This window comes from Nicotiana attenuata, chromosome 11, assembly GCF_001879085.1.
Source record: "Nicotiana attenuata strain UT chromosome 11, NIATTr2, whole genome shotgun sequence".
Lineage (NCBI taxonomy): Eukaryota > Viridiplantae > Streptophyta > Magnoliopsida > Solanales > Solanaceae > Nicotiana > Nicotiana attenuata.
Window position 1 is genome coordinate 14,161,630 of NC_031999.1, and position 15,063 is coordinate 14,176,692.

Here is a 15,063-nt window from a genome sequence, read left to right on the forward strand (position 1 = left end):
ATCTAGATCGAATAGGAACCCAATTCCCAACCAATATTATCTCCTTGTGGATATCGATCCCGACCTTTCGGGTAAAAGCTGCATCGACCACTCTTGCCATTTTATAGTGGTATAGGGTTGGAGCCGATCACTTTTTGGCGCCGTTGCCGGGAAGCTAAACGGTTTTGGCTATCTATCTGACTAGCTGTGTGTCTTGTTTTTCTTTCCTTCTGTTTTACTAACTTGAGTGAGTTAATCAATTCAGGTACAACATGGCAAACAATGATCTTATTGGAAATGTTCCGGGGGAGGAGGTAGATGATAATGCTGAAGATGAGGTCCCTCTAGTATCTCAAGCTCAAAGAAGGGGCCGCCGGGCAGATAACAATATTCCAGACCTTCCCCCGGTTCCTCCGCAAGTGGCTCCTCGGGTGCTTCCAAATGAAGGCTACGCAAGTGCAATTGTCCCACCCCGGATCCGGGTGGGCAATTTCCAGATTACAAATGTTATGTTGACTTTATTGGAGCAACGAGGGTACTTCACAGGTGCTCCCCATCAGAATGCATATAAACATCTCAAGGGCTTTGTGCATACCTGCTGGGGAAGCAAACATACTAATGTGTCGGAGGATGCATTGAGATTGAGATTGTTCCCTTTTTCACATAGAGGGAAAGCTTTGGACTAGCTCGAAAGACTTCCCAACCATTCCATCACTACGTGGGATGAGTTGGTCGACAAGTTTATAGCTAAGTTTTTCTCGTCGGGGCATATGGTGACATTGAGAGATGACATCCTGGCCTTCAAACAGGAACCTAATGAACCACTTCATGAGATTTGGGAAAGGTATCAGACGATGGTGAAAGAATGTCCGAACAATGACATGACCGAAGCAATGATCCAGCAAACATTCTACTGTGGCATTAACACAACCAATCAGTGTGTAGTAAACCAACTAGCAGGGGGAAACTTTATTAACACACCTTATGCTGAGGCGTGTGAGATATTGGATGAGATGGCAGATACTTCCTCAGCGTGGCAAAGCCGAGCTAATGTGCCACAAGGTGATCCCACTATCATTCACCTGCACAAAGAGCTCCACGACCATGGCCAAGCAATAGTCGAGTTGACTACAACAATGAACCAGTTGGCAAAAGCTCAATTGCAGCAAGTTCAAGCGCCAAGACAAGTAAATGCTATGGAAGGGCTAAACATGTTGGTCAACAAGAGGCGACAAAGAGGTAAACAAAGTCAAGGAAATCCGGATCAATATGAGCAGGGTAGTAGTGGTTTCAACCAAGATGATGGGTATGACGATCAAAGTAAAGAAGTCCAGTATGTGAACAATTACCAAGGACAACGGGGCAATGCTCAAAACCAACAACAACAGTGGAGATCCTAAGGAAATTGGGGGAATCAAAACCAACAAGGAAATAGCAACTGGGGGAACAACAATCAAAATTGGGGCAACCAGAACAACCAGGGCAACTGGGGTGGCAACAATAGCAATTGGGGAGGAAACAACAACCAAGGGGGTTGGAATAATAGTAATCAAGGGAATCAGGGGTCGGGCTTTCAAATGCCTCCGATGTATCAACAACCAAACAATGCGCCTCCATTTCCGTCCCAAGGTCCTAGCTCATCGAACAATGAGATGGGAAGGATCGAGATGATGTTTGACCAAATGATGAAAAAGAATGCCAACTCCGATGCCCAGTTGGCATCCCACAATACTTCAATCCAAAAATTGGAGGTTCAACTTGAACATATTTTACAATCTTTGAACACTCGCCCTAAGGGGGCTCTACCTAGTGATACGATAGTAAACCCGAAGGGTGGGAACAATACCGGTCCTGCAATGGCGGTAATCACAAGGAGCGGTAGAGGTGGTGAAGTAAATACCTCCAAGCAAAAAAGAGTTGTAGGTGATGCGCTTGAAGTGCAAGATGATGATGTTCCACTAGTTGATGAGCAAGTAAGTGAAGAGAATTTGAATGCTGAAGTGAGAATTGATATTCATGATAATGAGCTGGAGACTCAAAATGATGTGAACCCGTCTAGGGAACACGTGATAGACATGTCGGAAACGGTAGTGCCCAGGGCTAAGGCTCCCTTGCCAAGGCCTCCTCCACCTTACCCTCAAAGACTTGCTAAGCAGAAGAATGAAAACCAATTCAAAATTTTTATTGAGATGATGAAAAACTTGTCGATTAATGTTTCTTTTGGTGGAAGCTTTTGAGCAAATTTCGGGATACGCCAAGTTTATGAAAGACTTGGTGACTAAAAAGAGATCTATGGAATGTAAGACCATCAAAATGACTCATCAAGTGAGTGCAATTGTGCACTCGCTGGCTCCAAAGCTTAAAGATCCGGGAGCATTCACCATACCATGTACCATTGGGAGTGCGGAGTTTGCAAAGGCATTGTGTGATTTGGGAGCAAGTATAAATTTGATACCTTACTCTACTTTCAAAACATTGGGTATTGATCAACCGAGAGCTACTTCAATAAGATTGCAAATGGCGGATAGAACAATGAAGAGGCCGCTTGGTATTATTGATGACGTTCTTGTCCGTGTTGACAAGTTTATTTTGCCTGCGGATTTTGTGATTCTCGACGGCGAAGTCGACTATGAGGTGCCTATAGTATTGGGAAGGCCTTTCCTAGCAACTGGGAAGGCACTGGTTGATGTGAAAGCAGGGGAACTCACCTTCCGGGTGGGTGATGAAAAAGTTATCTTCCATATGTGCAAATCAATGAGGCAGCCGAATAGTACTGAAGTTTGCTCTTTTGTGGATCTTGTAACAGAGGTGATAGTTGATGACACTAGTGCCATGATCAATGTGGAGGATCCTTTGGAAGTTGTATTGTTGAACCATGATGCAACTGAGGATGAAGGTTTGGTAGAGTTTGTCAATGCTTTGCACGGCATGGGTTCTTACTCTTATGCGCCCCGTAAACTTTCCTTGGATCTTGAGAACAGAAAGACTCCGCCAAAAAAGCCCTCAATTGAGGAAACACCCGTATTGGAGTTGAAGCCTTTGCCTTCGCACCTCAGATATGAATTCTGGGGCCCTAGTTCAACTTTACCTCTTATTCTTTCTTCATGTCTTACTAACGTGCATGTAGATTCCACCCTGGAGGTGCTCTAAAGAAGGAAGAAGGCAATTGGATGGACTCTAGCTGATATTCGGGGAATAAGCCCCGCCTTTTGCATGCACAAGATTATACTTGAAGATAATTCCAAACCCTCCGTGGAACATCAAAGGAGGTTGAACAAGGCTATGCAAGAGGTTTGTCAAAAAGGAGGTGATCAAGTGGCTAGATGCAAGGGTTGTGTACCCCATCTCAGATAGTTTGTGGACTTCACCGGTATAATATGTGCCGAAGAAGGGTGGTATGACTATGGTCACCAATGAGAAAAATGAGTTGAACACTAGGACTGTCACTGGATGGAGGGTGTGCATGGACTACCGAAAGCTGAATAAAGTGACCCGCAAGGATCATTTTCCATTGCCCTTTCTGAACCAAATGTTGGATAGACTTGCCGGGCGTGCCTACTACTACTTTTTGGATGGGTACTCAGGTTACAACCAGATTTTGATTGCACCGGAGGATCAAGAGAAAACCACCTTAACATGCCCGTACGGGACCTTTGCATTTTCACGGATGCCATTCGGTTTGTGTAATGCACCGGCTACATTCTAGCGGTGTATGATGGCTATCTTTATGGACATAGTGGAGGACTTCTTGGAAGTGTTCATGAATGATATTAGTGTTATGGGTGACTCCTTTGATGAATGCTTGAAGAATCTTAACAAGGTGTTGGCCCGATGTGAAGAGACAAATCTAGTGCTCAACTGGGAAAAATGCCACTTCATGGTCGAGGAGGGCATTGTCCTCGGCCATAAGATCTCAAAGAATAGTATAGAGGTGGAAAACGCGAAGATTGAGGTGATTTCAAAGCTTCCTCCTCCTACTTCCATCAAGGGGGTTAGGAGTCTTCTTGGGCACGCGGGATCCTACCGAAGATTCATCAAGGACTTTTCAAAGATAGTGAATCCCTTGTGAAAACTATTGGAAAAGGATGCAAAGTTCGTGTTTAACGATGAATGCATGAAAGCTTTTGAACTTCTCAAGTACAAACTGACAACCTCTCCCATTATTACCGCACCCAATTGGAGCTTACCTTTTGAGCTCATGTTCGACACAGTTGATGTTGCGGTAGGAGTGGTCTTAGGTCAAAGGGTGAACAAGATGTTTCACCCGGTGTATTATGCAAGCAAAAAGATGAATGATGCTCAGGTTAATTACACGGTGACGGAAAAAGAGTTGTAAGCCATAGTGTTCGCCATGGAGAAGTTTAGGCCTTATCTCATGGGTGCCAAGGTGATAGTTCATACTGACCACGCAGCACTTCGCTACTTGATGACAAAGAAGGATTCTAAGGCTCGGTTGATGAGATGGGTTCTATTGCTTCAAGAGTTTGACCTTGAAATTTTTGATCGAAAAGGGTGTGAAAACCAAGTGGCTGACCACTTGTCCCGCTTGGAGGAGGAGGGGAGGCCCCATGATGGGATCAAAATTATTGATTCATTCCCGGATTAGCAACTCCTCTCCGTATCTATGAATAGTATGCCTTGGTTTGCGGATGTTGCTAATTTTCTTGTGATCGACATTGTCCCATGTGAGCTCTCTTCTAACCAAAGGAAGAAGCTTAAACGGGATAGCTTGGATTACTACTCGGACGAGCCTTACCTGTTCAAGATTTATAATGACAGTGTAATGCAGAGATGTGTTTCGGAAGATGAGCAAATGAGTATTCTTGAGGCTTGCCATTCCTCACCCTACAGTGGTCATCATGGTGGGGCGAGAACTGCTTCAAAGGTGCTCAGGTTTTGTTTTTATTGGTCCACATTGTATAGAGATGCTAGTGAGCTGGTCAAGAGATGTGATGAGTGTTAGAGAGCTGGTGGAATTTCCAAGAAGGATGAAATGCCTCTCACCACTATTCTTGAGGTTCACATAGTCGAAGTGTGGGGCATTGACTTCATGGGACCTTTTGTGAGTTCATGTGGTAACATGTACATTTTGGTTGCTGTTGATTATGTTTCCAAGTGGGTTGAAGTTGTGGCTTTGCCCAACAATGAAGCACGGAGTGCAATGGCTTTCTTAAAGAAGAATATTTTTACAAGGTTTGGCACTCCTAGGGCGATCATCAGTGATGGGGGTTCTCATTTGCAACAAGGCCTTCGATACTTTACTTTCCAAGTATGGTGTCAATCACAAGGTATCAACCCCTTATCATCCCCAGGCTAGTGGGCAAGTTGAGGTCTCCAATAGGGAGATAAAGAGCATATTGTCAAAAACTGTCAATGCAAATAGGACTGACTGGTCAAATAAACTGGATGATGCTTTGTGGGCTTACAGGACAGCTTACAAGACCCCAATTGGTATGTCTCCGTACCGGTTGGTATTTGGGAAAGCGTGCCATCTTTTGGTTGAGTTAGAACAGAAGGCCATGTGGGCGCTAAAGAAGTTAAATCTTGAGTGGGATGTTGCAGCAAATCTCTGGGTAGAGCAACTCAATGAACTTGATGAGTTTAGGTTTCATGCATATTCCAGCTCGTCCTTGTATAAGGACAAGATGAAGTACTTACATGACAAGTATGCCTGAAGCAAGGGATTCAAGGAGGGTGATTTGGTTCTTCTATTCAATTCTCAGTTATGACTATTTCCGGGAAAGCTCAAGTCAAAATGTAGTGGCCCTTTTGAAGTGGTGCATGTAACTCCGTTTGATGCTCTTGATTTGAAAAACAAAAATGGTGAAATCTTCCGAGTTGATGGGCATCGAGTGAAGCACTATCTTGGCAAGTTTGATGATAGCCACGTGGTGGCAATGATCCATCTCAAGTGATTGATGGTAACCTGCATCGTGCTGTGACGTTAAATCAGGTGCTTCTTGGGAGGCAACCCATGTGTTTTTCATTTTCTTCTTTTTCATTTTCTTCTTAGTGTAGGATTTGTTTTGGACTAACTGGTTGTGAGATTGGTGTAGGAATTTTTGATGCAGTGCAGGACTAACACTGGAAAAAGTTGGCTAAGACTATAATTGGACCGCTGACCGCGCTCAAAATTTTACAGTCAGCGAAATCATTTTTGTGGTGGCATTATTTGGCAGCGGACGCAGACTTGAAAAGTCCAAAATGTGAACTCTCTGAAGTTTGAACCGCGTCCGCGGTGTCTTTTTCGCGGTCAGCGGACCTCTTCCGGTCCCGCGCCCACTTTTCCGCTCTCAGCGGTAGGGTCGAACAAGCAGCTCTTCAGAACATGTAAAAGCACGGACCGCGGTGGAATTTCGCGACCGCGCCAGGTAACATCTATGGGTCCTAGTACTGTTTACTATAAATAGACGGTCAATAGGCTTTTTACCCTTTTCGCAATTTTGATTCTCAAAAGCGAGAGCTACTGTTCATCTTCTTCCACTCTGAGAAGTCATTTCCAAAAGCAAGAGCTACAATTCTTAGTAGTCATTTCCAACACATATCCAACTACTGGTAATTTCAATTCATCATTGTTTTTCAATTTATACTTTTCTTTTCTTTTAGTTTAACTTCTTCCTCTTTTCTTTTATTTCAATTAGGGTTATGTAGTTTCTAATTAGATGTTTCTAAAATCCATGAAGATACTTTTTGTGCATGCCTAGAAGGGGTGAGTGGTGTTTATGATACCCGTTAATGACTAGAAAAAGTAAAACCCTAGGTTGCCCAGTTAATTTTTGAATTCCGCGCCCGTGGATGTAATTCCACGGTCAATGTTATTGTGAAATCCTGTGCTAAAAATGGTTTAAATTTCGCTTCCAGCGGTGGAAATTTGTTTATGCGGCCGTGCTTCATTTTCGCGGTCCGCAGAATTTAAGTTCAGAGAAGTGTAAAATTGGGTCCGCGGCCGCATTGATTTTTCCGCGGTCAGCGGTTCAATTTCGCGGCCGCGCCCAAAAATCCGCTCTCAGCGGTTGTTCAACTTCAGAGGTTGGGTAGTTTGCATCCTAGTCCTCCGCGGCTGCATTCAAAATTCCGCTCTCAGCGGTAGCTAGTTCGCGGTCGCGCTTCTTTTTCCATTGTCAGCAGATCGCTGTTTTTGGAACAATGTCAACTTTTCATCTGTTCTTCCCTGATATTTCTTTTAACACCAACACTAATGATCTTTTACTGATTTTGTCTGCAGACAATGGTTCGATCTAGAGTGCCGGTGATGCACAAAAAGGGAGGGCTGAATCTTCCCGAGGCGTGGGAAGAGGAGGTCAAGGAAGGACCAAGCTAACACTAGCGGTCCAGAAATTGATAGGGAAATTGAGGAAAAAAAATCAAAGTTGCGGACAGAGCTGCATCCTATTCTGAGGGTAGCGAATATGTCCCCTCCCGGGAGGTTTCGGAGGGAGATTCAGTACCAACCCATATCCCAGCAGACTTTCCAGGGAGATTCCAACTGAGAGACGAGCCTATACCCCCAGCTTCCCCTGCTTCTTCTGAGTCATCTGATGGCTTAGAGGAAAGTAGTGAGTCTTCAGCATCAGCTTCTCCTCCAGCCTCTCCACCTAGACAGATGCTGAGATCCCTAATGACGGGAGGGGTGGTGACGCCCAGACAGGAGGGTTGGAGAGAACAAGGAACCCGGGGGTATCGCAACAAGGATTTGTAAGTGAAAAAGCCTACCACAAGTTTAGGGTATGGTGGCCTCGAGGTCACTCAAACATTAGAGGGTCTTTATGAGCGGGATCTGTTGCTGCATAACCTGAATGTCAAGAGGCAGTTCAATGAAAGAGTGGGGTGGAAATTCTTCACCAGCAACCTACCTGATGCCAATGAACACTTGGACAAGGAATTTTATGCCGATGTCGCCCACATCAAAAAGGGCACATTTTTTACCAAAGTCCAAAACAAGAAAATCAAGTTTGATGGCAAGACCTTGAACGACTATGTTGGGTTCAATGATGAAGATGAGACCTTGTATTTAGAAAAGGTGGCTATGGAAGACTTGGCCCGCCCTTGGCTTGCATCAGTGATTGCCCTCCCGGGGTTTACTCCATCTTGGCTGACACCTAGGGTCCCGATTTACAAGAACACTTTGAACTTTGAGGCGAAGGGATGGGAGACTTTTGTGTGAAGCCAGTTAGACCCTACTACGCATGACAGTGATATGCCGGTTTCCCGGGCTATTATTGTGGGGGCTATCATGGTGGGGTTTCTAATCAACTTTGGGAATATTATGGCTAGGGTGATTACTAGAGTGGTTAACAGGGATGAGAGCTCCTACCCTTTTCTGAACTTCCTCACCATGTACCTGGAGGATCAGGAAGTTGAGAAAAGGGACTTCGACACCAAAGTGAGGCCAAAAAGGCCATTCTCATGGTACAACCTTCAGGGTCCGGATAACCCCAAGTCCAAGGGAAAAGCCTCCACTTCCACTGGCCAATCTGAAGAGCCAGGAGTGATGTCCACTGGTTCCGAGCCTTCCACTGCCATACTACATCCTATCACCGGACCATCTACTTCCATGCTCTCTTCAGTGCCCTCTTCATCAGCATACCCTCTCACTGTACTGAGGGTTAACCAGACTCTGTCCAGCATCAACAACTGGATGCAGGCAGCTACATCTAAGCTGTCTATCATATCCAGCACTGTGGCAGCTTAGTCAGTTCCAGCTCAACCTCAGGTTCCTGCCTCAGTGGAGGAATCTCTCAAGGAGCTTATGGATAACCAGAAGAAGCTCCTAGACAGCCAGAAGCTTATCATGGATGCTTTGGCGGCTCAAAGACAAGCAATTAAGGACCTGAGCAAGCGAACGAAGAAGCTGAAAAGACTCGGGCCTCAAAGGAGTCAGAAGCTGCTGAGAAAGGAGGTGGAAAAGATTAGATCAACTGGCGACATCCCATTGGACCTACTATTGGAGGAGCAAGTCCCAGCAGCTCAGGCAGCACAGGCACCAGATCAGGAGGGTAATAGAGAGCCCGTGAGGAGAGGGGTGATTGCCCAGACTGATGACTTGGAGATTGAGCTGGAGGACCCTGAGGGAGGTGACTCGGGCCAGCCAAAGGACCCAAAGGGAGCTGGCCCCACTGATGTGCAGGATCCGATGCAGACCACATAAGGAGTTTTCTTTACCATCTAACCCCTCTTTGATCTTATTTTTGCTTTAACATTGAGGACAATGTTAGTTTTTATTTTGGGGGGGGGGGGTGTGGTTCTATTTTTGATTTGATGACTGGAATGTAAATATGATTCTTATTTTTCATTATTGTTATTTTTCACTTTTGGTATGTATATAACTTTATCATTTATTTTTCAATTCGGTATACATATAAAGTTACCTTTCCGTGTATATATTCATTCCCCTTTATGTATATTCGTCTCAATCCTCTATTGTACATATTCATTTTACTTTCTGTATTTCACTTTATAACTTCTTTTGTAATTTTCCTTAATAGCATAACTTCTTATTTCATTTAGTAGCTGCTTTTTTCAGTTTGTAGCTTCTTACTTTTACAAGTTATCGTGATCAATAAGCCTTTGGTTTTCTTAACGTCGCGGTTCTTTCCAAAGGTGGAGTTTGTGTGAACCGGGTGGCTCTTCCCGATAATGGATGTCATGACAACCTTCTTAAGGGTTTGAGTCCATTTTCTTTTTGTTTTTATGTAATTAGTAGTAATGAATAAAAGTAACTCAGGCAAAGCTTCACTTGGGCCTAGCACATTTAACCATGACCTTATGGTTAGAAACAAACTGATTTGCAAGGAATGGTGCTAGTTGTAACCTTTAGACTCTTGTGTTGACTAAACAATCATCGAGTGGTTTTTCGGGACCATTGGTGTTGCTCAAATCTTAGCTAAGGTATTTGTGGGTTCTCGACTCTGTCTCTTTAGCAATCCAAAAGATTTTGAGGTGAGATATTGATTTGCAAGTCCAAGTCCCGTGCCAATAAGTCTAGAACTTGCCCTGAATGTTTGCCTAGGCAAAATTCTAAGTGCAGCTCGACATGAGAGATGATTATAGGCTCTTCTTGATCCAAATTAAGACTTGAAAGCATCCATCGCCTATGTTGTGCGGACTCTCCAAAATGATCCGCACCCGTGTCGGATCCTCCAAAAATACACTCCTTTTGGAGGGTCCGACACGCACCCGGCGACATTTTTGGAGAGTCAGAGCAACATAGTCCATAGCCCACCAAATATGTTATCCCTAGTCAACCCTGTTGAGTCATAGCCTTTGTTCTTTCAATAACCATGATATAAGCCTTTATCCATTCTAAAATGATCCTCTCTTGACACCCAATCTTTCCTTAGCACAATTGGCAAAAGTTAAAGTTTGGGGGACAGACGAGGAATGCAAAAGTGATAAAAGGTACAAAATGAAGAAAAGGGAAGGCAAAAAGAAAGAATAAGAAAAGCCAAAAAGTCAAAAAGAAAGTGAACAATGTAAAAAAATTAAGGGATTCAATAAAAGCAATGATGAAAGGCTTGGAATGATTAGAAAGGAGAAAAAGGATTGACATGAGCAAGAAAGAGTGACAGTGTGTCTTTCTAGTCTCCTAGGGAAGAAGAAAATGACTCAAAGAGTCAAGCAAATGTGAGCCGAAATGAAGAAAATGAAGTGCTTAAGGAAAGATGAAACCTTCATAGACCGATATATCCTACCTTGAACCAAAAGCCTTCATTACATTCCCGCAAAAGTCCTATATGATTTCGAGTTGAGTGAGCTTACATTAGTGGTGATTCACATAAGGGGCAAGCTTATGGTACTTAGAGCCGGACTTGTGACCGTCCTTTGAGAGAGATGAGCATTCTTTTCCACAATCCTTGTTCTGAGTGCTACAATCTAAAGTGAGGTGTGCTTATGAAGAGCAGAGGAGCATGAGTTTGGGTTCCACAATGACCTATGCAGTAGAAAGAGTTTCCTTGATGAGTTAAGTCAACTCTTGATGCTTTTGCGTCGTACTAGGGCTATCGTACTAAAAAGGTTGTGTATCTGTTAATAATGCATTTGATTTGAAGGTAATTGTTAGTCCCAAGTGATGCCTAATGAAGTCACCTTAGAACAACTGAAATTCTTCTTTCTTTTACCTTTTGGAGGTGGGAATTACTTTGTTTACTTGAGGACAAGCAAAAGCTTAGGTTTGGGGAAGTTGATAACTAGGGATTCTAGCCTATTTATGCTCCCTTTTGCTTAGGTTTTAGATTAAAAATGTGTAAAAGTATTCCCGAAAATTGACTTATTGTGCTTGGCTGTAGGGTTTGGTCAAAATGAAGCAAGAAAGTCATAACCAGCTCATAAAGGAGTTAAACCTGCACAAGTTCAAAGCTAAGCTAAAATCGATGAAATACTGCGGCCGTGGAAGGTTCACCGCTGAGGTGACAATAATTACGCTCTCAACGGAATTGAGGTTCAGAGAAGGCAAGTTTGGGCGCAACAGACACCGCTGCCCCCTGTGAAATTGCGCGGTAGAGAAATCTTTCCCACGACCGCAGTCCAAATAGCGTTGAGGGAGAAATTGAGAATCAGAGGACTAGAAATTTGAGCTCAAATGAAGAGCGCAGTCCGCGAACATATTACGCAGCCGCGGTGGAAGACAATGCTGAGGCGCTTGCTTTTACGCTCCCGGCGAAATCAAGTCCAGAACCAGTCTAAAAGAGAAGAACCGCGGTCCGTGCTTGCTTTTGTGCGGCCGCTAAAGTTCAAGCGCTGATGCGCCCATTATTACGCTGTCAGTGGAACCTCCGTAGGGGTATTTTTGTCCGGAAATTTTAGCTGTGTATAAATAGTTCTTTTCACATTTTTAGGTCAACTTTTGTTTTGAGGAACGCGTGAACCGCTGCTTAGCAATTTTGAGTAATTTTAGAGTAACTTTAACCATTAATCTTAGATTTTATTCTTGTAATTACTTTTTGTGGGTTATATTTCATCTCCATCTTTGATTTCTACCTTGATTATGAATAGCTAAACCCATTAGCTAGGGTTGTGCCCCAACCCTAGTGTGGGTATTTAATGGGTCTTCAATTTTAGGGCTTAATTGTTTATGGCTTAATGATATTTAGCTTGAATCGTGCTTTAATTGTTGAATTGGTGGTCGCAAACACTGATTCGTGCCTATATGACTTAGACTCTTCTTGAGGAATAGAGACTATGTCTAGGAAATTTAGGCTAACAAGCAATTGGGGTGCATTCAAGAGATTGATAGCCCCAATTAAAGGGTTAAACCTAGAGATTGTAATACCCGACTTGAGCCAATTTTGCTTGCATTGTTTGAACATCGAATTGAGCTTGAGAAAGCCAATTCGGGCAAAGTCACTCAAACTACCGAGAGATATAGAGTGAGTAGTTATGTACAATGGTTATATCATGATCCCAAATATAACAATCTTGTCCTAACTTTTAGACCCTGTTAGATACTCGCCTAGGTGTAAGTCACTTTCCTAGTGCCTTTTATTAATTGAGAAAACCCTTACAAAAATATTATACTTAGATTACTTTCAGCACTCATTAGCATAAAAATAGAATAGAAACAAAACAAAGTATGGTTAGAAGTGCAATTAAGAGCAACACGCATAGCTAGATCGGATAGGAATCCAATTCCCAACCAATATTAGCTACTTGTGGATATCGATCCCGACCTTTCGGGTAAAAGCTGCACCGACCGCTCTTGCCATTTTATAGTGGTATAGGGTTGGAGCCGATCGGCTATGATACCAATTGATGGATTATAATAAGCAGCGGAAGCAGTTCCATTATCAAAATCACATGTAATCTAGACAACTAGTATAAACGGGATTTCACGGGTTACCTCTTGAAGCGCGAGCAAAGCTCATCTATCACGTGAGCCTCCAATTCCACAGCAACTCAATAAAAACTCCACCACCCGCACGATCATGATCCTCGAACGTTCCACGGTCTTCTACTGTGTTACCCAAATAATATCCAGAAATAGCAATTTCGTGTGGGTGAAATTTCTAGGAAAAGTTGGCTGAAAATTTCAGCCACCATGTTCTCTTTTCTGTAGGTGAAAAACCTTGTCTATTTATAGCACAAGTTTTTAAGGGTCAAAACCCTTTTCCAAAACCTGTTGGGTTTTCTTTTCCACCAGAAAAAGGATTCCTTTATTTTCTATTATTTAGGCATAGCAGGGACCACAGAATTTAATTAACAAGGCTTTCAATTATGGAATTAATTTTTAATTTTTGAAATTAATATCCACCATAATTAATTATGAATTATTCCACTAAAAATTCGTAATTGCACTCCTTATTCAATTTCGAAATTCATCAATTAAATCTTATTTAACTCCCCAAGTTAAGATTCAGATACTAATCAATTAAATTAAATTACTAAAGATTTAATTTATTGATTATTTCCTTTAGACTTTCGCTTAACTTATTTCATGTGTCGGATACAAAATCCATCGACCGGGTTTACACATGAAAACTTATAAGCTTTCATAAAGGTGTATCATCAATATCTAAACCGAGATATGGATTCCATCAACTAACTATTACTTCGCCAATGTACATTATTATTATCCAATTTACCAAGCATATTGACCCACGAAAGAATCTCACCTTTTAATAAATCAAAATTACAATAATGTACACAACTAATAATAATTATATCAAGATTAAGAGTATAAGTGCATTTATGGCTAGAGAGTTTATTTTATTAAGTCAGTATAAAATACTTATCTCTACTTGGTCTGTTCGATACATACAAAATGTACTAGCACAAGAAGTTGAAATTAAACAATTTTCATAGTCAAGATAAATTATATTTAATCTTGTGCTACAATCATCCATGATGGTTTGTCCAATTCCATCATTAGGTTGTGAACTCAAACTTTATACTTATAAGAACCGATGATATAATCTTCCGTGTATAAGCTAAACTCTATACACTAAATCATCTACTATATAAGCAAAGGACACAGACTAATATGATCTATTTAAAACTTTATTAAAATTAAATAAATAATTATTCCATAATAAATACTATATCTAATCCAAACCCATAGTTAATAGTATATATCCCAACAGTTTGATGGCTAAAATTTTGTGCTAACTTTTGTAAAATATAAGCTTTGACCAAAGGGCTGTGGCATTAGCACATTGCAGAAAGATATGGTGGAGAGTCTCCTCCTGGTGACATATATGACACAAATTATCTTGTGTGATGCTAAGCTTATACATATAAGCTTTTGTGGGTAGGCGTTCATGATTATATAACCATAAGAAATGCGCAATCTTGGGAGGAATGTGTAACTTCCAAATCCATGCAAGAGTATTTGTTTTATCTTGTTTTAATAAGGCATGGTAGGAGGAGTTAACGGTAAAATGGTAGTTGGTAGTAAGGGCCCAGGATAGTTTATCATTGGTGACAGAATGTTGAGGTAGGTAAATGCTGTAAATTTGATTAGTGATGTGAGAAGGAAGATCAAAGGATAGGTTGGAAAGGTTCAAGTGTTTGTTGCTAATAAAATTAACAACGGATAGTGAACTTACACGATGAGTGAGGGGCCCACAAATAAGGGATCTTAGTGGTGTATTTGGTGCAACCCACGAGTCGTGCCAATAATTCACAAAATTGCCATTGTAAATTTTCCAAAGGGCGCCTTTTTGACAAACAGACCAACCTTGAGTGATGTTGCGCCATATGAAGGAGGGATGGATTGATCGTCTGGTTCTGGATTTACAGTATTTAGAAATAAGTATGGAGGCCCATAAATTAGTGGGGGAATGAAATAATCGCCACACAAGTGATGCGTGCAGAGCATTATTTTTAACGGATAATTTTTGGATACCTAGACCCACTTGTGATTTTGGGATAGCGACTATATCCCATTTAATAAGGTGTAATCATTTTTTTTGGTCGATAGTACCCCAAAGGAAATTTCGTTGGTAGCGTTCGAGATGCTTAATGATATAGGGAGGGAGCTTCATGTATTGCATGAAGTGATTTGCCAAATCGTTTAAAGTACTTTTAATGAGAGTGGTACGACCTGCCAATGTGAGAAAGTTGGTTTTCCATCCAATTAAGCGAAGTTTA